Source organism: Chlamydotis macqueenii, chromosome 2 (genome assembly GCF_036417535.1).
Source record: "Chlamydotis macqueenii isolate bChlMac1 chromosome 2, bChlMac1.mat, whole genome shotgun sequence".
Lineage (NCBI taxonomy): Eukaryota > Metazoa > Chordata > Aves > Otidiformes > Otididae > Chlamydotis > Chlamydotis macqueenii.
In genome coordinates, this window is record NC_141557.1 from 65,299,720 (window position 1) to 65,326,139 (window position 26,420).

The 26,420-nt window shown below is 39.8% G+C and overlaps 1 long non-coding RNA gene across 2 annotated transcripts in view; it reads right to left on the bottom strand.

Annotated features, from left to right (window-relative positions):
• LOC147601677 (uncharacterized) overlaps positions 1–26,420 on the bottom strand; it is a 264,462-nt gene that overhangs the window by 80,400 nt on the left and 157,642 nt on the right. For both annotated transcript variants that reach the window (XR_015257942.1, XR_015257941.1), the window contains exon 5: positions 15,385–15,454. This is a non-coding gene — a long non-coding RNA (uncharacterized LOC147601677). The remainder of the gene's footprint in view (positions 1–15,384; positions 15,455–26,420) is intronic.

Below are 26,420 nucleotides of genomic sequence, written 5' to 3' on the forward strand. Positions count from 1 at the left end.
TAGGATCCAAAGACTAATTAATAAAATACAAATTAAAAAAGGAAAGGAAAGGCAGAAGGAATGATTATGCAAACAAACATAGGTCTCCCAAGCTCACTGAGCCCTGGAGAGAGGCTTCCTAACACGACGGTGAGAGCAACAGAGTACACCATTGGCAGACACTCCAGGATTTTCATCCTATTGCTGCTTGATAGGTGTAAAATTAAGTTCCCTTCCTCAGGTGCAAACTCTGTTTTCACCCTTTTCCCTGGAAAATAAAATTCCTTCCTATTCATAATGTAATTAAACCACAAAACACAGAATAGGGATAGACAAAACGTGCCTAGGTTTAAAAAGAAAAAGTTCGTCTAGTAAGCGGTCAATGAAAAAGACCTTGGTTGTTGCTTAGCATCTAATATAGTAAGATCAAAACCAAAAATTCTAGTGTTACCTAGATAGTAATAAGAGTTAAATCCACATTTGTTGGACAGTAAAGTCAGAATTTTTAAGCACAAATGCCACTCTAATTGTAGGCCTGGAATTATGCTAGAAAATGATCCCTGATCAGCAGATTTTTGTTCTAACATTTAAAATTACCCAGAACACAATTTTGTTGTTATGGTGGGTTCCTCCCCCCCCCTTTTTTTTTGTCCAAACTGAGACAGGCTGAATTCAGTCTTTTGCTCAGCACTAATTTTGAAGGAGTAGGCTTTTTTTTTTTTTAAGGGAAAGAGAAAGAAAGGGATAGAGGGAGGAAAATTACAAAGTAACCTCCTCCATAGTTCTGTAGCAGCCCTCTGCTTTCTCCTCCTGACCCCTCTGGGAGATGACAGACAGCGCGACAGTCCTTGTCCTGAGGCTGCAAAGAGTTAAACTCAACAGACAGTCATGGCAATAGTGTAGTGGAAGGCAAGGGCTGGTCTATGCTCTAATTGACCAGTATCTCCCACAGCAGCACTCTGTGGGTACACTTTCCCACATGCCATGCATTCAAGCACTCAGTCCCCTGCAAATAAAAAGCGTAAGAAGGCAGAGCAGATCTGTGCCTTGGGTGCAACATAAGGCATGCAGCTGAAAGCAGACAGCCTGAAACCACAGAAGTAGCTCAGGTATCCAGTAAATCAATACTTGATGTTATTACTCTCACATACATCCCATTTGCTGATCCAACACTTGTTCCTGCAGAAACAGGATCGGAGAGGCTGGCAGCCAGTGGGCAAGCACAGCCTGCTCCCCCTGCAGCCCAGCTCCTGACCCAGAGCCAGTGTATGGGCATGCCACCTTCAACAAGTAGACAGAGACTTTTTTTAATTAACAAACAATACTTTTACAGTAAAAAAAAAAAAAATAGTAGAAGGGGGCACACTTTCCTCTAACATTTCTCCTCCTCAGCAAAATACCAGGGCTCTCTCCCCAGTGTGCACTAGCTGCTTTGCAGAACTCCTCTGTCCTGTCTCTGAGGAAACTGGACCAAGAAGTAGCATCTCAGTACGGAATCGACACAGAGGTTCCCTTCTCCTACAGTACGGAAGGGAAAAGGAAACTAAGAGGAAACCAAGGACATTTTCTGACAGCGTGCGAACAAGCACTTCAGTTCTGCTTTACCTCAGTGTAGCAGAAGCAGTCATCATTTTGGCACAGCAGCAACTCGGCTGCTGTGAGGTATCAGAGATGGGCTGCATCAGAGGATGCTGAGAGAAGCGATGCACCCACTCTCTCTTGTCTTTGAAAAAGTCAGAGAGACCAGCAGAGATGTCTCACACCTGGAGAAAGGCAAGCATTGCACCCACCTCCGTGCATGGGTCTGGCACAGCTCCTCCAGACTGAAGTTGCAGCAGATAGGTTTATTGCAACAAAAAGGTGCAGTTGCAGAACATGTAGATATATTTCATTTAGCAAGCATGGGTTCTCATAGCAATACAGATACATCATGGGTTTTGGTGGTGCTGGTAATCCAGCTGCAAGGAAGCTGTAAGGAAGCTTGGGCTGTAAGGAAGGCTGCTGTGCCAGGGGTCGGGTCTCTGCTACATGCACATCCGGAGCCAAGCTAGCCTTAACAACACGCCCTTATTTGCTCCGTTATTTAATTGCTAATCCAGGCAGAGAGGTGAATGTTTCAAAGAATCTTCTGCACTACAGACTCCTGCAGGTTTTCCTCACGTGCATTTGTCTGAAGTGAAAGATAGGTACGTCCCACTCAGAGCACATGATATCCACTTAATTCTTACGTTCAGCATCCATTTACTCTCCCTGCCTTTCCAGATACAGTTTTAAAACACATCTTTCACTTGCAGTCCTTATTAACTGGGACTTTTCAAGGATGAAATCAATGTTTCCATTGGAAAAAATAACTTAAGGAGCAGACCATTCAAAACCTGCAGTCTCAATCCAGAGAAAGGATTAAGACAATAACTAAATTGGTCCTGAATGTCTGCTGTACTTACCCTTTGCATATTTTCTCTTTGATAGTGAAGAACAACTAGAAGAGATGGCTGGCCTGCCCTGTCTGCAGGAGTGCAGTTTTTATCATACCATCAGGGCACCAGCGCTTCTTCACTGTGTCGTTACAAAAAGGGGGATGCCATCACATTACCAAAAATAAAACAATGTAGACACATGCCATTCCCTCTGCATTCCCATCTATATATTTGTAATTTTTAAACAAACAAACAAAAAAACCCCTAAAACTCAAAAAACACTTCATGTACTCAAAATCTGCGCAAGATAAAACAAATAGTGACACAAAGTAATCCATCTGGAATCCAGTTCATTAGGAAAACTCACGTCATTAGGTCTGACAGAAAAATCTTCTAGAGAATACATACACGGATGACCAACTTCTAGAAGCTTTTATCAGCCCTACAGACAATTCTTCCTATAGGGTGAACACACCAGCCTTCTTTCCCTTCCTTATCTCACCCAGCAAATGGATGCCATTAAATACACAAATTTCTTTCAGCAGGCTACACAAACAGAAATACACACAGTTAATTAATACCACAGTAATTTCTTTGATCTTCCAATATAAACAAAATTTTAAAGTCATACTATTTCAGTCTAGAAGCTTAGAGTTAAAAAGCTTAGGAACCCATCCGGGACTTGAATCCAAGAATTGTTCGGCTGATGTCATTAAAAGAGCTGAACTAGACTTGTAATTATTCCCTTAAGAGTTCTGCTGTCTGTCTGAGAAAGACGAGTATTCACTTCTGTCCTCAAAACTGATTTATTCTGGTGAAAAAACAGAAGAGGTGGAGGCAGCAAGAACTTAGTTTTACTCTGCATCTTATAGAATACAAGAAAATAAGTGTCGATAGCGAACAACATCCCTGCCAGTCAATAGGAGCCGTTCCTTCTGTTTACATTGTATGGCAGTCTCCTTGAGATCCTCAGGACACATCCTATCTCCACAGTTCCGTCTGGCTATCGACTGCTTAGCGCAGTAACACTTCATTAACATGCAAATGCTTGGCAGTTATTGGGCTTAAGTACATCTGCATATTTATAAACAACTATTCCAAACCACATCCCCATTTAAGGGAAATGTTTAATGACACTGAACCTAAGGTCTTTCTCATATCCGTTGAAAAATATGCTGCACCCACATTCCCTAACTTCATATTTATATGGTAATGTTTAAAATACCATTTACATAGGTAGGTCAAAAAACGCCTCAATCAACTTTTTCATTAGTTTTTTTTATTTGTTCATTTGTAGCAAACAACCTTTTCTCCTTTTTTAAACCTATTTTTCCATTGAAAAGGAAAAAAAAAACCACAAAGAAAGAATGATGCTTTGGAAATCAAGACAAGGTAAACTTACAGCAAGGAAAATCAAGCATCCATTAAACATATTTAAGCAGAAATCTGTAAAATATTCAGTCAAAATATGCAACCTCTGTATTTTCAAAGCAAAGGTTTGAGAAGCACCAAACAACGTATAGGATTAAAAGTTGTCCAAAAATCTACAGATTTAATTTCTTCCCTCACAGCAGTAATTCTGCACACCTCAAGACTACTTCTATCTGTTCTCCACTGTCATATCCTAGAAAGCACATACCAAACTCAGCATAGGCACTGCTACTTCTAGTAGCACATTCTATCCAAAACATCTGGAATTTTTAGCATGGAGTATCACAAATTTGGCCATGAATTTGGATTTCTCAAAAATGTTCATGCAAATTATGTTTAGTGATAAAGATGAGGAAAAAAAAAACTAGGAAGTTTTTTAATGGAAAAAAAAAAAGATTCCAAAAGCAAAAGGATACAAACAGTTATTAATTAATAACTGAATGTTTTGTTGAACCTATTTTTTTCCTAGTGCTTGAAGACCAATATAACAGCACACTAATGTAGAAAAGAATGGGAGCAGCTGAGTCAAGTTAAGAGGATTGCACTCATCCTAAATAAGCAGAGTAATTTCTGATTCCCACCCTTTTCTCCATTAGCACGCCAGAGTAGAAATTGTATATCCTTCCTCAACAACCATTTAAGATAGACCTTTTTTGGGGGGTGGATGGGAAATAAATAAGTTACCAATTTATTTAAGTTACCAGTGATTTTCTTTGAATCTATGGGACACTGTCCAGCTGAAAAGTGATTTTCAAGTTATACACATTTACACACACTCATAGGTAAAAAATATAAAATATATTATCTCAAATCATACATTGTTCCTGTGGGGCTTAGTCAGTAACCTCCAGCTTAATATGATTCAGTTTTCCACCTATGCACTATTTTTTCCATTGACAGAATGCTCTGAAGAAAAATGCTATTAGAAAAGCCTTCTGAATTAAGCTGCACACAAGTTAAAACTACTTTGCACTAACACAACAGCAAAATACCTTGAGAACCGAAGAACACTGGCTTGGTCTCAAAACTCCCCCATGCCCATAAGCTCAGAGTAAGAGGTCTTCCAAGAGTCTGGCTTTAACCTCAAAGCAAAGCTGACTCAACAGATGCTGTTAAGTTTCCCTATCTCCTATAGAGTACACACAGCCAAAAATTCATTGCTCATCCAGCAGACTCCCTACTCATGGTAATGGAAATCTGGATCTCAGCGGTGCTGCAAACTGAACTCTTCACACTGCCTCTACCTTGTCATGACATTTTTTTACAGGTCCATGGAAATCCATCTTCAGGATTATTTATTTTGCCCTGCTGCACAAGTGCCAATACTTAACTATGGGCCTCTTCCCCTATTCTATCAATCTGGGTACCAATCAAGCACAAATCTATGCCTAACCAGCCATGGTGTATCAGAGACCTACATGGAGAGTTTGTGCACATAAACTGTAAAAATTGAATCAAGTATTTCCTTATAGACAAGAGATGAACATGCGCTGTAGTCACACGTTTAAAGGAAGTACAGGGCTGAAAGCCAAACACCTTTTCTGTAGAGACCTCATCCAGAAGATCCCTACTATACAGATTACAAAAAAGTTTTGTTGCATCTCCTGCTTGCTGGCCCACTACCTACAGAAACAATCTTAAAGACATCAGTGATGAGGAGAAACTGAAATATCTGAAATGTTAGCACAATATCCCAAAGTGTTACATAAATACCACAGTAAAATACAGAAGCATAACCATTGCCAGTTCATTTTGGTCACTTTTAGCTGTACATATCATTATATCAGAGTCAAGTATGTTCTTGTCTCTCTTTGGACTTTTATAAGACACATCAAAGCAATGAGTAGTGAAGTCCTGGAACGGAGAAGAAACAGAGAAGTCATAACAACTGCTAGAGCACAAGAAAAGACATTACCTTACTAAAACAAAAATACAACCATGTGAGAAACTGAAGCTAAGAATTCATGGTGGGTTTTTTTTTTTTAGGTTAAGAAAACGTGCAATAAAACCAAAAATGTCAAATACGAATAAAATTCTAGACAGCACCTATTAAAACCAAAATATTTTTAATTTACAGGAGCTAAATTTGCCCACATATTTCCCATTCAAAATATAGAAAATGCTACAGTAAAAATAACTACTGAAGTCATGCAGACACATTTTCAACTACATGTGATGCTGAAGCTAAATTGCATGATAATTACATATATAATTCACATTATATACTGTGATAATTCTCAAAAGAAAAAACTGAAGATGAGACTACTTTATGTGAAAATCTCTGTATTGTTTTTTGTACATTTAATACAAGCCTTGTGCTTTCCCAACACTTTGGATTCGTGTTTCCTAGCCTCCAACTAAACTAAAAGTAGGAATGCATACAGCTAGGACTACATTTCTTTGTTCGCATTACCTAATGGGAACAAGGTTGGGAGGATCAACTAATGTCTACCTGGACCTGTGTAAAGCATTTGGCACTGTCCCGCACAGCATCCTTTTCTCTAAACTGGAGAGACATGGATTTCACAGAAGGACCACTCAGTGGGTAAGAAAACAGCTGGACGGCCACACTCAAAGAGGTGTGGTGAACAGCTCAATGTCCAAGTCGAGACTGGTGACGAGTGGCATTCCTCAGGGGTTGGTATTGGGACCAGCCCTGTTTAACGTCTTTGTCAGCAACACGGACAGGATGATAGAGTGCACCCTCAGCACGCTCGCAGGCAAAACCAAGCTGTGTGGTGCGGTAGACATGCTGGAGGGAAGGGATGCCATCCAGAGGGACCTTGACAGACGGGAGAGCTGGGCCCGTGCCAACCTCATGAAGTTCAACCAGGCCAAGTGCAAGGTCCTGCACACAGCTTGGGGCAATCCCAGGCACAAATAGAGGCTGGGCGGAGAATGGATCGAGACCAGCCCTGAGAAGAAGGACTTGGGGGTAACTGCTGGTCGAGAGGCTAAATATGGGCCAGCAATGTGCACTTGCAGCCCAGAAAGCCAACCACATCCTGGGCTGCATCAAAAGAAGCGTGGCCAGCAGGTCGAGGGAGGCAATTCTCCCCCTCTATTCTGCTCTCGTGAGACCCCAGCTGGAGTACTGCATCCAGCTACGGAGCCATCAACATAAGAAGAACATGGACCTGTTGAAGAGAGTCCAGAGGAGGGCCACAAAGATGCTCAGAGGACTGGAGCATCTCTACTATGAGGACAGGCTGAGAGTTGGGGCTGTTCACGCTTGAGAAGAGGAAGCTCTGGGGAGACCTTATAGCAGTCTTCCAGTACCTCAAGGGGGCCTACAGGAAAGATGGGGAGAAACTCTTTAGCAGGACTTCTTGTGACAGGACAAGGGGTAATGCTTTTAAAACAGAGAGAGGTAGATCCAGACTTGATATAAGAAAAATATTTTTTACAATGAGGCTGGTGGAACACTGGAACAGGTTGCCCAGAGAGGTGGTGGAAGCCCCATCCCTGGAAACATTCAAGGTCAGGCTGGACAAAGCTGCAGCTCTGAGCAACCTGATCTAGTTGGGGATGTCCCTGCTTCTTGCAGGGAGGTTGGACTAGATGGCCTTTAAAGGTCCCTTCCAACCCTAATTATTCTATGACTCTAAAATTTGACCCCACTACAGCATGTAAATATTGAAGGCAGTGTTTTCAAAATTCCCAAAACATTTTAGCTTTTAAGACCCCCCCTTCAGAACAAAGTTTGGAAACATTTGTTTCACTGGAAGTCAGTGAAGCAGCCTTCAATGACTAACTTTTTATAAAACATTGTCCCTAGAAGTCTTTAATCAATTTGTCATTTCTGAAAGTTTTACCCCCAGCATAGAAGTTTTTCTTCTGGTTTATCTTCACACAAAAACAATCAAAAGGATTGCTTTTATTGAACAAATACATCAAAAGCACAATAATAGGAAGTATTGCGTGTTTGGCTCTTTGCTTTAAATTACTTTGTATTTTTTGTACATAAACAGTCCACTTGCATGTTTTGAGTTGTACTGTGTATCACTTTGGCACCATTTTCAGGCATTACCATACCAATGATGATTTAGCTGATCAAATACAGACCTTATTGGAGGTAATATACTAACTACAATTCATCATCAGGACAATTTAACCTTGTGACAGCTTATTGCTATGATAAGAAAGACAGCTGGTTATGCATAGCCCTTTCATGATGCTTACGTTCCACCTCAACTGCCAAAGTGAAACGTCACCTACATGAGACTTAGTATCATCATAAGAAATCACAACTTCATATAAGCGATGAACACAGTATACCAAAATCATACGAGTAAAATGGTTTGGTGGATACAATATCACATCACTGAGATTATCACTAAGTTTCTTCTCCTATATCTTCACATGTGCTTACAATTGAAGTCTCTGCGCTCCATTATTTTCTTTTAATTTACCAAAGAGACTGCAAGAAGGACAACTCCTTCTCTTGCAGATGAGACATACTCTCACCTCTCAGTCGGGTCATGACATGTACCCAGTATGGTGGGAAAAAGAAAGGAAGCTAAGTGAGCGGCTTTTTGAATTACACTGTGGTTAAAACAGCTTTTTATTAAGAGTGCCAGGTGGGGAGATACTTGGAAGCAGTCTCTTCTAACAGAGGCTGAGCTTTATCTGCCCCTTTTAACCTTCATCACCTTGCTTAAGGTTGATACCAAGGCTTTGGATGACAGATAAAGCTCAAGAAAGTGAAATATCTTCTCCAAAGAAGTATTCCTTCATTTCTTCATGTGATCTTAAGTGTTAGTCAAAGTTCAGGGTCTTTGAAAAGTGCTTTGTAAAGCCCTGAAATCCCTATTGACAAGGCTAGCTTTGAAAACTGTTGAGTAAACAATCTCATTTTAAAAAATTAACTCTCTCACTGCTTCAGAATAATGTCTAGTTTGTTACTGAACACCATAAAAAAAAAAAAAAGACAAGTGTGATTATATAAGGTACACACAAGAATCTGAAATATAGAAGGCAGGTCAGATAAAAGGCACATCCATAAATCCTCCCACCAGGATGGAGAGCTCAGGACCCAACACAACCCAAACCAGGTTTCACAGCACAGCCTCTTTTCTTCTATCCCATCCTGCCAAGACTCATGCTCATGGCCAGCATACTCTGACCAGGACAGCACAGCTGATTATTGTCCACTACATGCAGAATATTTTGAACATACTAACAACATGCTATTCTGAAGAAAATAAAAGTTTTAATACACTTCCTCAGCCTTGTACAAAACCAATACTTTTATCTAAACAGCATCCCCAGTTACCAAGTGGGACAGATATTTTTCATTACAAAGACTCAGTTTTCAGCAAAATTAAACTGTTTGGGCTGAAATTTTCCTTTCCTATAAACATAAACTTTAGTTTTCACAAACAAATGAACTGAAGAACACACACTAAAATCCTGGTGGCCTTCCCTTTGGGAAGCTTCAGAGCACACTTCCTTTGGATCAGGAACTTGCAACATGTCAATAAAAGGTCTTTCAGTTGTGTATATGTCTGCGTTTTTAACTCTGAGTTTTCCCAAATCTCTCTACCTTGTAGAAAATAAAAATCTGCACGGATACACCTTGTAAAAATAACTTAAATTTCAACACATAAATTCTCTAAGTTTATGCTGACAGGGCTTCCCTTGCAATTACAACTAAAAAGCCACTGTTAGGTTATACGGGATCTCTCTGCTCCTCAATCAATGAAGTACCACAGAGAATTTCAGGAAAAAAAAATATAATTATTTAGCCCCTATATCAGGGTTGGAACAGCATACAGTTAGTGCAACTTCCTCATACGCTACATGAAGAGAAAACAAAACATCAAATAGCTTATCAGTTTAAAGAGTGCTTTCTGTTTGAGGGGAGGGAGAGGCGAGAAGAGATGTTTATGTAAATGAGGGAGAGAAACTACAGAGGGAAAAAAGATGCAAGCATATAATTAAAATCTGTATCATAATGCATACATACAAGGTGCCAGCTAAGATTACAGGACCAATATTGATTCTAGCATCTAACTTTTCAGCATTGCATTTTACAATTTAATAACATTCTTTTAAAATATGCTTTTCATGTGTAATCTCTATCGTAGCACAATGGGCCCAAGATGATTTTTCAAACAAAGGGGGACTTTTTTAAACAAAAAGTGGAAACTTTCTTTCAACTCTGATCCCAGGTGTTTGATGTAATCCAAGCAGATGAACACCTGAAGCTATATAGTTTTACACAAGCTTGCACAGAACCAGAAGCCCTTCTGCATCTTATATGATTAGGTTTATGAGAGATACATAGCCAAGTGTTAAAGACTGAGATTCACATTTGGGCTTGACCTTACTAGATTTTGTAATTTTAAGGTGACATGTCTGAAGATATTTACTTCTGTATTCAAAGACAGTATGAAAATAAGGGCAATGGTCCCCTGCTATGGGGAAGGTAATTATTCCCCAAGCATTTTTACCTGTGTTTTGTTTTACCAATAAAACTGGGAGTTTTGACTTGGTAAGAAAGAGGATTCTTCAGAAAAGGGAAAATCTGCATCTTTATTAAATCAAAACAGATTCGGACACTTGTCCTTCCTCCAAAGTGCAGATGATTATGAGGTCTAAGACCAGAAGCATAAGCAGGGCTTAGCAATTTATTTATTTTTTTAAAGGCTCTGGCTGTCTCATATGTCAGACAGGCATGTGTATTATGCACATCCAGCGGGGGACAAAGATCAGAAATTTAAAGGAGCTGTTTGTGATTTTAGATGGGATGTGGCACACAGATGAAAGAGCAAACATTTTTCCCCTTGGTTTAATGCTAGCACTAGATTCCTAAATTAAGCCCAGCAGGAAACAAGCATCCACCACAGATTTCAAAAGATACCTCACATCTTTGTATTAAAACGTGTTATTTTAAAAGTCCCAAATGCTGCACATCTGATTTTTATTAAGTCCAGAGCCAATATAGGAAGTGCTATTTGATTTATTTTAAAAGAACACAGAAAATATTAGTGGACAATGGGATGTAAATTGCAGGAAGCCAAAATAAAATTGAGGAGTAGGATATAATGGGTCTGATGCTATTATCTCTAAGAATACTAAGGCCACAGGCTTCAAAAAAATTACTTTTATAACCTTGAGAGCTCACTCAGACTAAAGAACATCAAGTTAGTGGATTTTCCTGGGGGGGTGGAAGAAGGACAGTCTGGACTTTTCTTCCAAATGGACTGGAGAGATGTTTCTGATATGCACTTCAGATGTCCTGCTACACCAAAGAGCTACAATGTTGTATTCCCATGGAAAGCAAAATTAGACACCACTCCACACATTCCTCACACTTTTCAAGTGTGATTCTTGGTGAAAAGAACAAGAATTCTAGATCTATATAAAAATGCAGTTAAAATGTCCAACTCTGAAAGTATTATTTTCCTCTAACATTCCATCTTTCTTTGTATGAAAAAGTAAAAGCACCAAGACAGGATTTTGCTCAGCTGAATCAAAATACACTGAGCTTTTACTTTGGAGGTTAAAGATTTTTTATTTTTTTTTTCCCCCACTGACTTTGATGATGTTTTGGGATTAAAACAACGAACAGGCAGTTCCCATGAGATGAAAGGCATAACTGCAAAGGACACTTAGAAGATTAAAAAAAAAAACAAACCCCAACCTCTTGGAGTTTGAGATGCTGTTATGTATTTATTTAAAGAAATACTCCCTTGAAGAAGCTTAGACAGCAATATTTTAAATAAGTTTCTGGGTTTTATCAACTCTAGTTGGAAATAAAATGTTTTTTTAATTGCCAAACTAATGAAAATTATAACAATACATTCCCAAGCAGGCTAAATGTATTGTTACAAAGATAAAGAACAGCTCCAAGTTCTTCTCTAAACAGTGTCAGTAATAAAACCTAAGTTTCATTCTAATTTATGGCTAAGTATAATTCCCAGCCACCCTTACCCCAGTGGCACCATTTCAAAAGTGTTCCCCACAGCCCTCCCCCATCAGCTAACTTCCATCTGGGCATAGAGACAGCCACTGCTACGGCAAGTCCTGAGCTATGTTCGAGAGGTTCAGCCAAGCTCTCAGGCCAGAGGGGCCTGGTAAGTTCAGGTGTCTCTCAGAAAGGACTAGTTTATCTTCCTCCTCCTGACAGTCCTTCATTTCATAATGTTTTTAGTGCTTCCACTTCCGGTCCTGCCCAACCCTCCTGTAACTGGCCAAGACAATGACAGGGTATTCAGTGAAAAGATAAGGCAGGGTAATTGGGGGGGGGGGGGGGGGGGGGGGAAGGGCAAAAGTCTCATTTTCTTTGGGAAGTATGCTAAAGCCATACTTTTGACAGCAGGCAGAATTCTGAGCACATGAATGAGCCATCTCACACTCTTGGGTCAGCCGAGCAAGAGCAGAAAGGAGACCTTGAATCTTCCCGACACTACTTCCGCGTGCAGTGCAGGCCAACTTGATTTACGTTTCCATTCACGCAGGCCTAAAATAAGCACGTAGTAGCTAACATACATATTTCACATTATGGTCAAGATTAATTCATTAGTTATAATATGCTTTGAGATGCCTGGCTAAAAATGTAAAGAACTCTTTAGTCTGCAGTTTCTAACTCAGACTTGCATCAGAAGATAAAGGTGTACGCACTATTTTGGGTTTCTAAATTAACTACCTTGTGCCTCACTGTTTCAGATCTCATCATAAGTTGTTTCCAGTACCTCCAAACTTTTGGCTCCAACTTTTGAAATCCACCTTTGACTGTGAGATTGATGAAGTATTGGATTCACTATGAACTCAGGTTAAAAACTATGCAGGGCCCTAAGAAAATACTGACATAGAAAGAAGGAAGCAAATATGAGTTAACATCTAAAATGCATCTCCTGCAGAAGGCCAGTAAAACTACACTTACAACTCCCTAGATGTATTGACTTTCAGGTGTAATAACTTGATGCACCTTTTGGAAAGAGGAGTTGATAATTTTCAAGTTTTCTATTTGACATAGAATAGAAAGGCTTACATATTCTGATGTAAAAAAAAAAAAAATAAAAACATTAAAGATGTTCTTTTATAGCTTCAGAATTTAGGAAAGAAAGTCTACTCCTTTCATTACATTTCTCAGCTTGCTAATGTACTTAAGACGCATATTTCTCCACAGTCCTAAAATGCAGATTTAGCCTTTTATTGGATCCTGTATTTGCTTCCAACCACTCAGCTATTCTGCAGGGCTTTTCATCAAAATTTGCCATCATATTCTGAAGTACCAGCATTCTGTTAAACTGTTACACAAGTGTCAAATGCAGAATTGCTTTTCAAACATGATTTGATTTTGTTTTTAAAAATCAGTGTGCCATAACTGCTATTTATCATACTTAGTCATGGTATTGTATCACCATGGGCTGTAACTTGTCTCTTGGACATGTTTGTGCTCAGTGCTCTTGCACTCAAGTTGTGAAGCCGAAGAGGGGAAGAGCCTGGGGGTAAGGGCCATAAAAAGAAAAATAATCTGCTTTTCTGAGTTACATGAGGTCTTGTACAACAGCGGTTTCCCATTCATGAGTTTCACAGAAATACAAAATATTCTTAAAGCACATCTACACCCGAGTACATGGTCATTCCAGATGGTTTTAAATATGCAGCTTCCGTTAATACTTACCTAAATAGAAAGGATATCTTAAACCAGAAATAAATAGAATACATTTACAAACTTAATTGGGAATGTCAATAAACTCATAACGGGTAGTAGTCTCAAGAAAAAGCTATAAAACTCAGTCTATCCCCAAAAGCGACTGTCATGCATGGCCCAAACACATTATGGCATGGTTAGATTTCAGTATTTTTAAAAAAGTAGACCACAAAAGACTTTCTCCCAATTACAGAGTGCTCCCTAAGTGCCTTGGTACTGGTCATGATCTCTGGATAAACAGCTTTATGGAAGTACCCAATGAATGCCAGTGACCACTCTGACATTTTGGACTCATTACCACTGTAATGAATAACCATATCTGGTTAAACATGTACATTCAAAATCTGGAACAAGATGTTTACTGGAAATAAACAGAAAGCTGAGCTGACACAGACTTTTGCTAAATTAAGCCAACAGCTCAGTATCTTGGTGTTTTTATAATGCAAAATCCATCTTTAGGGACTGATAAACAGACTAAAGGCTGTTCACTTCAAGAGAGAAAGATAAAGTCCTCAATTTTAAATCACAAATCACCATTCTACAAAAGCTACTTCAAAAACAGTTAGAAAATTTTTTAAAATAGCAAATGTAAATCACAACTGTTTTCATGGAAATGATGGTTTATCTCTAACGCTGCACCATCAATAGCTTTATTGTCACTGGAAGCAGTAAAATGCAAGAAGTTTGATATAATTACCTCAATGTATTCAGTATTTTAAATTGATCAAATTATGTTAATTGATTTTTACAGGTTCAGCTTAGGGAAGTAGGGAGGGCCATGCCTGGGAAAAAAAAAAACATCAGTTCCATCTGCAGAGTGGAATAGATTATATGTTATGGATGGCTTATGCTCTAGGACTATAAAAGATTGCAGGTGACTCTGGTTACTAGAAGATCTATCAGTCAGCCTGAATTATTGACATACTTTTGTGTACTGTAGCTTCAAATATCTCCCTCAGTTTTCTTTTTCACCCTCAAAATGTAAACATTTGTAGCTATCACCCAAAGGGAAGCCACAAGGTTGAAAACAGGAACAAGCTATTCCAGTACCCGCGATTCCATGAAAACCAAACTCTTATCTTGCAGTCAGTATGCAGGGGAAAGTTTAACTCTCCTCTTCCTTTAGCTTCTCAAGATCATTTCATATCAAAGGATAAAATCCAAACTAAAAAACTATGTCCTGAGACTGTTCCACAGTCATCAGAGAGGGCGTTACAACCTTCATTTGATGCTTAAGCACAAACTACCAAAAGGATTCACTGGGTGGCAGGAAACTATGAAAACAGAATCAAAGAGGTTAGGATTCCCAAACAGTATCACATCATTGTAAGGAGAGACCTAGACTTAAAATCAGACAATTCAGAAAGCCTAACACACTTCATCTTTTTTTCCAAAACACATATCATAACTAACACTGGAGGAAAGAAAAAAAAATAAAAAGAGAAAATATTTTATCTTTATTATCCTTTCCAGTCATACACCAACATACAATCCCTTGGGACATGACCACAGTCTTTCCACAGGATCCCATTCCCTTTCAATACTCTGAATGGACAGTGAAAACTGAACAAGTGATCATTACTTATTTGGCCTTACTCTTACCATTCAGTGTGAAGTCCTATGTCTTGTTTACTGTGTACTAGTCAGAGCCTGATCTGAACAATGAATTATTCATTTTCTTTGGGTTTTCCTACAGTGCTCATCACAACAACATCTGAATGTGTTGCAAACATTAAGTGATTCATTTTCACATCATCTTTGTGTGATGAAGTGAATGATATCATTGTATGCGCATTACAGAAGGGAGGGCATGACACGGGGATATTAAAGCATCTGTTAATTCCAAGTGCGCAAACGGAGGCTTGCAGGGCCAAGTTTCTTCAAAATACTTACATTTATCACACCATTCGGGTCAGTTTCAGTAGCACACATGGATCGTACCCACAGGTCTCAGAGCAGGCCCCTAGAAAATGAGGAGTGCAATCATGATCCCCTGATCACCTGAAAACATTTTGCTTTTAAACTACATTGCACATAAGATGTGATGAGAAAAAAATGTTGACAGTGGAAGGAAAGAAATTCTCAGACCAAGCAGTTACATCACAGAGGTGTAAAAGAATGTAAACAGTGAAAACTCAGATACAACAGCAGAGGCACAGAAGGACAATAAGGATTTGTGCCATGCTGCTTTCAGAGAACACCACATATCAGAGAACATCCATCCTTTATCGGATGCAGGGGGAAACATAGTGACAAAGGATGAGGAAAAGGCTGAGGTACTTAATGCCTTCTTTGCCTCAGTCTTTAATACTAAGACCAGTTGTTCTAAGAGTACTCAGCCCCCTGAGCTGGAAGACAGGTGGGGAGCAGAACAAAGCCCCCATAATCGAATGGGAAATGGTTAGTGACCTGCTACACCACTCAGACACACACACATCTATGGGGCCAGGTGGGATCCGCTCAAGGATACTGAGGGAGTTGGCAGAAGTCCTTACCAAGCCACTTTACTCTGGCTAACCAGGGAGGTCCCAGTTGACTGGAGGGTAGCAAATGTGATGCCCATCTACAAGAAAGGCGGGAAGGAGGATCCGGGGAACTACAGGCTGGTCAGTCTGACCCCTATGGAAGGGAAGGTTATGGAGCAGCTCATCTTGAGTGCTATCACATGTCAGGTACAGGACAACCAGGTATTCAGGCCCAGTCAACATGAGTTTATGAAAGGCAGGTCATAGAATCATAGAATGGTTAGAGTTGGAAGGGACCTTCAAACGTCATCTAGTCCAACACCCCTGCAAGGAACAGGGACATCCCCGACTGGATCAGGTTGCTCAGAGCCTCATCCAACCTGGCCTTGAAGGTTTCCAGGGATGGGGCTTCCACCACCTCTCTGGGCAACCTGTTCCTATGTTCTACCACCCTCATTGTAAAAATTTTTTTCCTTATATCTCATCTAAATCTACCTCCCTCTATTTTAAAACCATTACCCCTCATCCTATCACAAGAGGCCCTACTGAACAGCCTCTCCCCATCTTTCTTGTAGGCCCCCTTGAGGTACTGGAATACCACTGTAAGGTCTCCCCGGAGCCTCCTCTTCTCCAGGCTGAACAGCCCCAACTCTCTCAGCCTGTCCTTATAGGAAAGGTCCTACTTGACCAACCCGATCTCCTTTTATGACAAGTTGATCCACTCAGTGGACAAGGGAAAGGCTGTTTTGGTGGTTTTACCTGTACTTTAGTAAAGCCTTTGACATAGTTTCCCACACCATTCTCCTGGAAAAACTGGCTGCTCATGGCTTAGATGGGTGTAATTTTTACTGAGTAAAAAACTGTCTGGATGGCTGGGCCCAAAGAGTATGGTGAATAGAGTTAAATCCAGTTGGTGGTCAGTCACAAGTGGTGTTCCCCAGGGCTCAGTATTGGGACCAGTTCTGTTTAATATCTTTATCAATGATCTGGATGAGGAGATCGAGTGCACCCTCAGTAAGTTTGCAGATGACATCAAGTTGGGCAAGAGCATTGATCTGCTTGAGGATAGGAAGGCTCTACAGAGGGATTTGGAGAGGCTGGATCTATGGGCCAGTGGCCAATTGTATGAGTTTTAAAAAGGCTAAGTGCCAGGTCTTGCACTTGAGTTGCAAAAACCCCATACAACGCTACATGCCTGGAGGAAGAGCGGCTGGAAAGCTGCCTGGTGGAAAAGGACCTTGGGGTGTTGGTCAACAGCCGGCTCAATATGAGCCAGCAGTGTGCCCAGGTGGCCAAGAAGGCCAAGAGCATCCTGGCTGGTATCAGAAACAGCGTGGCCAGCAGGACTAAGGAAGTGATTGTCCCTTTGTACTTGGCCCTGGTAAGGCCGCACCTCAAGTAGCGTGTTCAATTTTGGGCCCTTCACTCCAAGAAAGGTACTGAGGTGCTGGAGCGTGTTCAAAGAAGAGCGACAAAGCTGGTGAAGAGTCTAGAGCACAAGTCTTACAAGGAACAGCTGAGGGAACTGAGGTTGTTTAGCCTGGAGACAAGGAGGCTCAGGGGAGACCTTATTGCTCTCTACAACTACCTGAAGGGAGATTGTAGTGAGGTGGGTATCAGTCTCTTCTTCTAAGTAACAAGTGACAGGACAAGAGGGAACAGCTTCAAGTTGCACTAGGGGAGGTTTAGATTGGATATTAGGAAAAACATCTTCACTGAAAGAGTTGTCAACCACTGGACCAGGCCACCCAGCGAAGTCGTTGAGTCACTATCCTTGGAGGTATTTAAAATATGTGTAGAGGTGGCACTTAGGGACATGGCTTAATGGTGGACTTGGCAGTGTTAAAGGTTGGACTCAATGATCTTAAGGGTCTTTTCCAACCTGATTCTACGATTTGCTGTCTCCACCACTAGTACATCACAAAGATTTCTTGGTTGATGTCTATCATTTTCCTCAGCTAGATGAGCTGGTGTGGTGAAAGGAAGAAAAAATAACACCACGTGCTTGTTTCACATTGCAATCCAAGTGGGAAAGGTCCCAGAAGCTCAGAAGGGGCAGAACACAAAGCAATAGGAGACAGCTGAAAGGAAGGATGCTCCAGGGATCCTCCTCACAGTAGAGCCACAAGTGTGCCAAGACAGCATGCCATAAGAGATTAAAAAAGGCTTGGGACTGTGTGCATTTAAGCAATGGGGACCACCTTAATTTTTCCCTGTTAAATGTCATTCACTCAAATACATCTGTCCTCATTTAAAAACAGTGAAAAACCTCTACAAGCTAGTTGTATGTATTTAGAGAGTTTCTATTATGACAACTTACTGCACAGTTTGATCCTTTGTCCAGTGTCTAAACCTGACAAATTTATACATGCAGACCGTCTGGCATCTTACTTAGCCTTCCAATAAATGGCTATCCTTACATAGGGTTTACTTTTCTTGACTACAAGTGAAAATAGTTCCAGACTATGTTAAACTTTCCTAAGGAGCAGGCCTGAAGAGAGCTGCTGTGATGGAAAAAAAAAAAAAATCCTTTCAGAATTACTGTACTAAAAAAAAAAAATAAAGGGGTTTCTGCTTCCATTCCAATATCCACAGTATTTCCATGAGAAATACGGTTGGATATAGCCTTACCATAAGCAGGACAGCACATTTGTTGTGTTTGTTATAGTCCAACATTGATCTATTCTTCTGAAGTGACCCAGAATCTGTTTCCAGTTCTACAAAAGATCTCTTACAGACTATGAATATAGTATTGGAAGATGTCTTCCTCCATGCCTTCAAAACTCTGATTCAGTTGCTGCAACTCAATTCAAGCTATATAACAAGGACAAGCAGGTCTGTCCTATATCAGACTTGCAGTGTCTTTCATTCCTTGATGCCAATTTTAATTCACAGTTTTCTAGGCAGTCTGGAAAATTCCCCTCTGAATTGAGAGTAATCTCCTTGCATTGGCTGCAAACCCAGATGCTCCTTGGGTCTTTGCAAGACTCCCCATACTCATCGTTCAGGCAAATACGGTTCATCGCTAACAGCAGCAGTACAGTGAAGCTCACTCTTCCTTTCTCAGTCCCAAGGTGCTACCATACCAGAAACAGGCTATTTTGGCTTATGTGCCTCCCTGCTCAATTCCTTACAACCTCTTCTCCAAGGCATTCTGCCTGCCCACAGGGAAAACACCTCTCACTAGACCTTGATTCTGGCTTATCCCATACACGCATCAGCTGGTACTGCCAGCTATATGACAAACACTCCAGGCGGTTGAGTCTTCCTCAGACAGCCACAAAACCAGTCTCCTGGCCTTTATTTGTTACCATTTGCTTGACTTTGATGCTTCAATTTCTAACAGTTACTGGTTTTAAAGAGGCTGTGTTTAAAATGCTAACCACTCTTGAGCTTACAGGCCAGCCGTCAGATTACACTGATGCCAAACCTGCTGGAGAAGAGACTGCATGGAAGAGAAACACCCACACGGTCCTTTCTGCTCAGGACTTCAGCTCACATCCAAGTCTATGAATTATATGAATTATTAAGTAGTTGTGTCTTCATATATAAAGTTCTACTCTGACTCTTCTCGTTATATATTGCACTACACTAAAAGATGCTTTGGCTTAAGCAGATCAAACAAAAGAATATTAGCTTGGGGAAATAAACTTATATCAAAAATTCAGCTCTGCCTGATTTTAATATAACATATAAGTCTGACCCCTCTACAAGCTTTAGGCTTGTCAGCATACGATGGGGATATTTCAAATGCTATTTGCTTTTTACATTTGACTGTTTTGGAAGCAGAGTAAAATTGACATGCGTTACCTGTGAGTAAACTCAGGCAGAAACCCAAGTCTGAGGATCTCCTCCCCAGAAGAACAATTTGGAAGCTCAAGCAGGAAAAATAAGTCAGGAGTTTTATGATAAGACTGAGATCCCAAAGACTAAAGCCTGTGCTTAAGTTCAAGGGAGAAGAGAAAGGTGAAGCAGTTCTAGATTCAGAGTGTAAGCTGGTAACACAATGGTCACCAGTAGGTCGTATTAACTGGAACAAACAAGGGCATGGACAAAGAGCACGTTAGCAAACACGAGCTCCACTGTAGCTGTATATGAAATACCAACCAGTTTAGTACATTCAGACAGAAAATCTGCAGTATAAGCTTTTGATAGCTGTAAGCTATGTAAAAGTTCTTTGCATTTCTGCTGAAATATGCACTTGCTCTTGCTTTATGACCACTTGCATCACAACATTTGTACACAAAGAAGATTGCTTAAACGATGTCAAATATCTGGTACGCTGGGATAATTAATAATTTCATAAATATTAAGGAGAGTTCATTGTTCTATGATGCACTGGTATTCAGCATTTAAAAAAATCATTTTCAAACATAGTCTTACCCTGACAACACCATTAATCTCATTTAAAACATACATATGTATTTTCCCTTCAATGACTTTGATACGCCCATGTTGTTCTGTTATACCATCACATAACACAAATCTGCTGTGTTTAGTGGGATAACTAGAGAATACAGGAATAAAAAAGGATCTTCTTCAAAAGTATCTACTTCAATTAAAAACCTATGTTTTGAAAAAAATAAAATATTTATTTTCTACTTTTTCATTTAAACAGATCCATAAGAAAACTATTTCTATAGTGGACTATTAATTGAAAAAATATTACAGGCAGTTTAAATATTATAAGTAATATCTCATGATTTTTAATAAACTACTTGGAAAACTCTTACATAATATTACGTATATATATTTCTTAAGTGTTTCTAAGTTTGAACACAATAATTCTGAAATTGCATTTTAATATAGAGTGCAGGTCCCATGGCTATTAGAGACTGAGAGCCCTACAGAAACTTTACTCTTCCCCTTCCCCTTTTCAGCTGCAAGACCACTCTAATGGCTCCCTCAGGCTGGGTTCAGGAGCAACATCAACATACTCTAGGAATGGCTGCAAAACTTGATACCTTATTTTGTAGCCTACTTCCCCTCAGGCCAAACTGCAGAGCTTTCACATGAAGCGGGGAAGGGAAGAAAAAGGAGACTTTTGGAGGTATGTCTGCCTGGCACAATAAATAAAATTAATTCCCATTGTCCCACAACAGAGAATAACATTTCCTGTCCCATCACAAGTTGCAAGACTGTATCCCTACCATGTAAGCCCCTGGAGGAAAAACCTTTTCGTCACTGTGAATGTGCAGAAACACTGTTAATCCATGAACATTCAAGCCACATGAACAAACAGCAATGAGATTGGTCCGAAAATCTTGCATTTTTAAAAAAATACATTTATGCATTTTTTAATCTTCTGTCTCCTGAAACTTCAAAATAAACTTCAATCTTACTGTTAACCTTCCCCCCCCATCAAAACTGGAAGTGCTCAAAAAAACCCTTTGTGTTTTGTAATAAGGAGTAACAAGATTTCACAGAATTCTTCTTCTCCAGGAGCAAAGATCACAAATATCACCCAATCTCTAGAGACTCCAGTTCTAGACTGAAACTATTAAGTGCTTCTGCAAAATACTCACTTCTTATTTTAAAAGCCAGTCAGTGACCGATTAGAAAGAAGCTGGAAATGTTATAGGTAGTCTATTCAAAACACCTTGAAACAAACTGCACTACTGTCTATACTTGAAAACCATAAAAAAGTTGCAAAACTAAAACCATATACATGCGAAATATATGTTCAGCCTTCATTGTTTCCAAAGGAAACAAATACAGATAAACTACAAGGACAGCATATGCTTTGGATATGAATGTGGTTTACATCTGTTACTGCCTAAATTAGTTCAAACTTTACCCACAGTGGTGTTTTGAAGATGCAGGGACACAAGTTAAATAAATGAGCCATATTTTACAATACTGAACAGACCTAAAAATCCCAAAATCCAACTGGTAGGTCTTTCAGCCTTGCAGAAGCATCTTTCTTAGTAGGAGCACTTCTCAGCAGATAAGGTATGAGCAATACTGTAGCGGGAGCTGCATTCTTAACCCGATTGTCATCAGTTTGCTCTTATCTCAAGTCAGTCACCTACACAAAGAGTCTCAGTTCTTTCACGAGGAAAATATGCTTGATGGCACAGGCTTGCTTAGGTAACTCATATAACCAAAGCCAAGACACAAGACCACCTCTATGTCTCTTGACCTAGCCTTTATTTGCTCCCAGAAGTCACGACGAGCTTCACGTTTCAAAATAAGGAAAAAGAATTTTCCCGAAGTAGTCTCTCTGCTTTTCAGTTTAATGTAAAATAGCGTTTTCTTTTTTTTTTAAAAAAAAAAAAAAAGTCCATCTATTTTATCATCATTATGAAGGCAAAACCAGTAAAACTGTGTCAAAGCAAACTTTCAAAATGGTTGTGTCCCCTCAAGTTGGCTACTTTTTACTTTAGCTAAAAAGTTCAAGCTAACATTAATGTATACGCAGCAAAAGACATGCTTGCTACCTAGTGACAGGATCAGCCTGTGTTAAGGATTGTCATAAGGCCATTAACATTGCATCTCCAGAACTTAATTTTCATTTTCAGCATATGTAAAATAATAGCTACAAAACAGCAGAAAGACAGAATCAAAATGATGTATCATCATGATCATTAGTGATGAAGGTATCTCCTTAAATCTCATTCATACATGTCTCAATTTTAAAAAGAAAAAGGAAAGTTGATTATAAAAGATACTTTATAGTAACAGCCAATTTTTTTTAATGATCTTGAGGTTCTTCAGAGATGCTATATAAAGCTAAGAAAAAACTTCAGCTATGTCAGTTTTTACTGACCATCACTGAAAAACAGATGGGAAAAATACAGGTTCCCAATACTTGCAACAGCATTCTGGAGAGCTGACTATAGGACACTACATTTTATTGATCTCCTTTTATGACAGTACTGCATCTACATTTCAGAAGTCTATCAGGGAGCAACTGTAGAGAGTTTCATGCTGTTTGGAAAGACATTTCAGCTCCGTTTCTTATTTTAATTGCTTTCAGTTTCTTTCTTTTTTCTTCCTTTTTTTTTTTTTTAATACTTGCTGGTTTAGATTCGTGATTCATTTGAACATCAACACTTTCCCCTTTTAAGAAGGAAGCTACTTTTCTCCCACAACTTTCCCTCATGAAGTCCTCCAGTTGAGTTTTGAAATCCTGTTAAAGTAGGAGGTCATTTAAACAAGACATAGATCAATAGAAAAAAGATCAGCTTCTTCCCTGTGCAGGTGTCACTTCTATTTATTTTGAGTGCAAACTCAGCAATCACAAGTTCAGAATATTTATATTGCAACTCACTCCTCATGGTCCGTTGACAACCGATATTTCTTTGTTAAATACAGCAAACCCCCTTACGGACCCATCAAATCTTGACAGTTTTCGAGGACTCCTAGCAAGACTTTCCAGCAATAGGACACTACTGGGCCTTGTAGCCTTGCTTTCCTCAACACAGGCTGATGTGAACTCATCTTTGTGCTATACACTTCAGTGATAGTCTCAGTGCCTTGTGAGGTTAGATAATTCTGAGCACTCTGGTCTCCAAGAGATCTCCAGGCATACCTGGATCACCTATAAAAATGAAAGATATTAATGCAGGTAAAAACAGCCACAAGGATGTCATGTTGCACCTCAGCCAAGAAGCATTACCTACCACTAATTTCCAACGTAACACTCAGTAAGCCTTCCTACCAGACTTTATTTTGCTTCATAGATTATGAAGGCTCAACAGTATTAGCAATAGGGAGTCATAAGCACAGTGGGCAGATTAATTGGAGAAAAAAACCCGACAAATTTACATGTGTCCCAGGATTAAGCAGTTAATGTGAGGCATTGAGTCGCAGATGTGCCTGCTGCACTGTAATATACTGTTAGAAATGCAGCCTGATGAGCAAGAAGAGGGGAGGAACACAAAGTTCCAAGTCTCAACAGCCAGGCAGGTGTACTTACAACCTCTTAATGCATCCTGTTACTGCTTCAGTCAAAAGCAAGCAAGATATTTGTCCCATAGTGTTCTAAATCTTTGATCTGAACAGAGATAATTTAATATATTATTTGCACAACTGAGTATTTCCTCTCCTTCTCATTGCTCCCTCCCTCACAGCAAATCAAACTGTATCAACCCTATAATACATATCCTATCTCAGTAGGACATATATCTATACAGATGCAATGCTTATTCAAAATCTCAGGACTAACCTTCAAAGAAAAATGGTAAGAAGAATATTGCCCATTGATTAGCATTTGCTTTAAAAAAAGAAAAAAAAAAAAAACCCGAAACACAACTCAGCACATTTCTTTGAAGATAACTTTGTTCATAAGAAAAGATTCAGTGTCAGCTCAGATACCAGAAAGCTCCTTCTTGCTGTTCTTTATAACTTTGGTGCCTACAGCAGGGCTACATAAGGACCACACTAGCAAACAAGTTCTGCTGTCCTCGCGCTCGTAAATGCTGTACAGACTCAGGATAAAGGTGATATGGTAGCAGAATAGTTTCCTTTCCGCACAGAAAGTGAAAAGACACACCAAGTATTCAAGAGCATATCGCAAGTATAATAAGAATGAAACGAATGAAATAATTCTGATCACTAGTACTGGAAATTCTGCCCTCATCCCAAACCAATCTATTTCTGCCAAAATCTTTCTGCATCTGAATAGTACTTGCTGAAGTACCATTGATATGCTTCCACACAGTAGCATAGGAAATGAATCATATCGGGTCTGCATGGAAGTCTTTAAAATATGCACATATTTATCAGTCTCATCTTACATGCATAAATCTACCTTTACAATTTCTGCAAAACACTGATAAACACTGCTTAGGAGACAAGAAATATACAAAGAAAGAAAATGAATGAATTTACATTGGAATTTACTGTGTCTGCAGGTCATACAAATGAACCCAATTTTTTCCCACAATTAAATCTATGGTGTTATCAAGACAATCAGTTTATTTTAAGACTGTCAACCCAATATATAAATTTCCTTTTGTGCTTGAAATGCTTTTATCAGATAAGATAGCTTTTGTTTAAACTGCTATTTTCAGCCTTTGCTTTGGGGGTTTTGAATATACACAGTGAAGTAACTTGAGATTTCCTACCCTGTTTTAAAATGTGTTTCTTCTGTCTGTTTGTATTTTGTAATTTCCTGTCGAATAACCTCACCATAATTAACTTTCCTTGCTCCAACATACTACTATTTTTTTTTTCTTAAGCCATTCCCACTTCCTGAGGATGGTAATAAAACACTGATTGCATTCGGCTGTTATCTGCCTTTTCTTCCCCTCCTTCCTCCCTCTCTCACCCTCTTTGTCAAAGCCAGCACTCAGGTCTCAGCTCTTCATGGACTGAGAAAGGCATATAACAGGGAGAGGAAGCAAATCAGACTGCAGGAATCCAGATTCATTAGAGTTTATTGGGTCAATCAGCAGCTGGACCAGAGCCAGACAATTAGGCTGTGCGGCCCCTGAAGTCTGGATGCATTGCTCTCCTTCCAGAGCCAAGCAAACTCTGTAGCAGCCACTGCAACACCAGCACACATCGGCACCATGCTCTGCTGTCTGCCACAGCCATGGGAGTGGAAGGAGGAAAAGGAAAGCAGCACCACGCTGCTGCTTCAAATCAGTTACAACTGGAGGGAAAAAAAAAAAAAAGTTTATTTGGCTGATCTCTTTATTTAAGCACAAAGCTGCTCATTTTTCCAACTGAACTGTCTCATTGGTCTTTGCTAATTCCTACCAAAAAAAAAAAAATCCCACTTTGCTAATATACCATCATACAGAGCCTACAGACTATTCACCTTTCTTCATCTGAAATTCTTTAATCTCTTCCATTTGTCTTCAACTGCACATTCCTGTTTCAGCCAGGCTTAGTCCCCACTTACCCCTCTGTCTTCTCACTCTGTCCTCTTTTTCCAGTGTCCACAAGATAACAGCCCTACCTATACCAGCAGTTACTTCTTTCCTCCTTTCCCTTATTTATAAACTCTTTGCAAGCACAGGCTGAAATCAATACACTCACTTCCTCTCTTCCAACCCTGGATCAAACCCAGCCCAGCTTCCGCTGTTTCCCTTTGAATGAACCTGCTCTCACCAGGGTCATTCATGATCTCTTCCCAGAGAAATTTCACGGACCTTCATCTATCCTCTTCCTGCTTGATTCTTCTGGTTCTTTTGATACAGCTGATCATCATCCTTGCTCTGGCAGCTCATTCTCACTGAGGTTTCAAATCAGTCACTATTTTTCCTGTCAATTATTATTCTCTGTTCTGGGCAGCCCAGTGCTGGGCAGATGGGGTTGATGGGCACCTCTGAAAGATCTGACACTGGCAAGCCCTCGTTCTCCATTTAACATATTTGGGTGATCTCTTTAGCTCATGACTAGCACTCACCTCTGCACTGATGGTTCAGATGCCATTTAAAGATTGCCAAAGCAGTCTGAGGTGATCTGACATGAAGGCAACAGCAGGAATGCATGGTAAGGGACAGGAAAAGG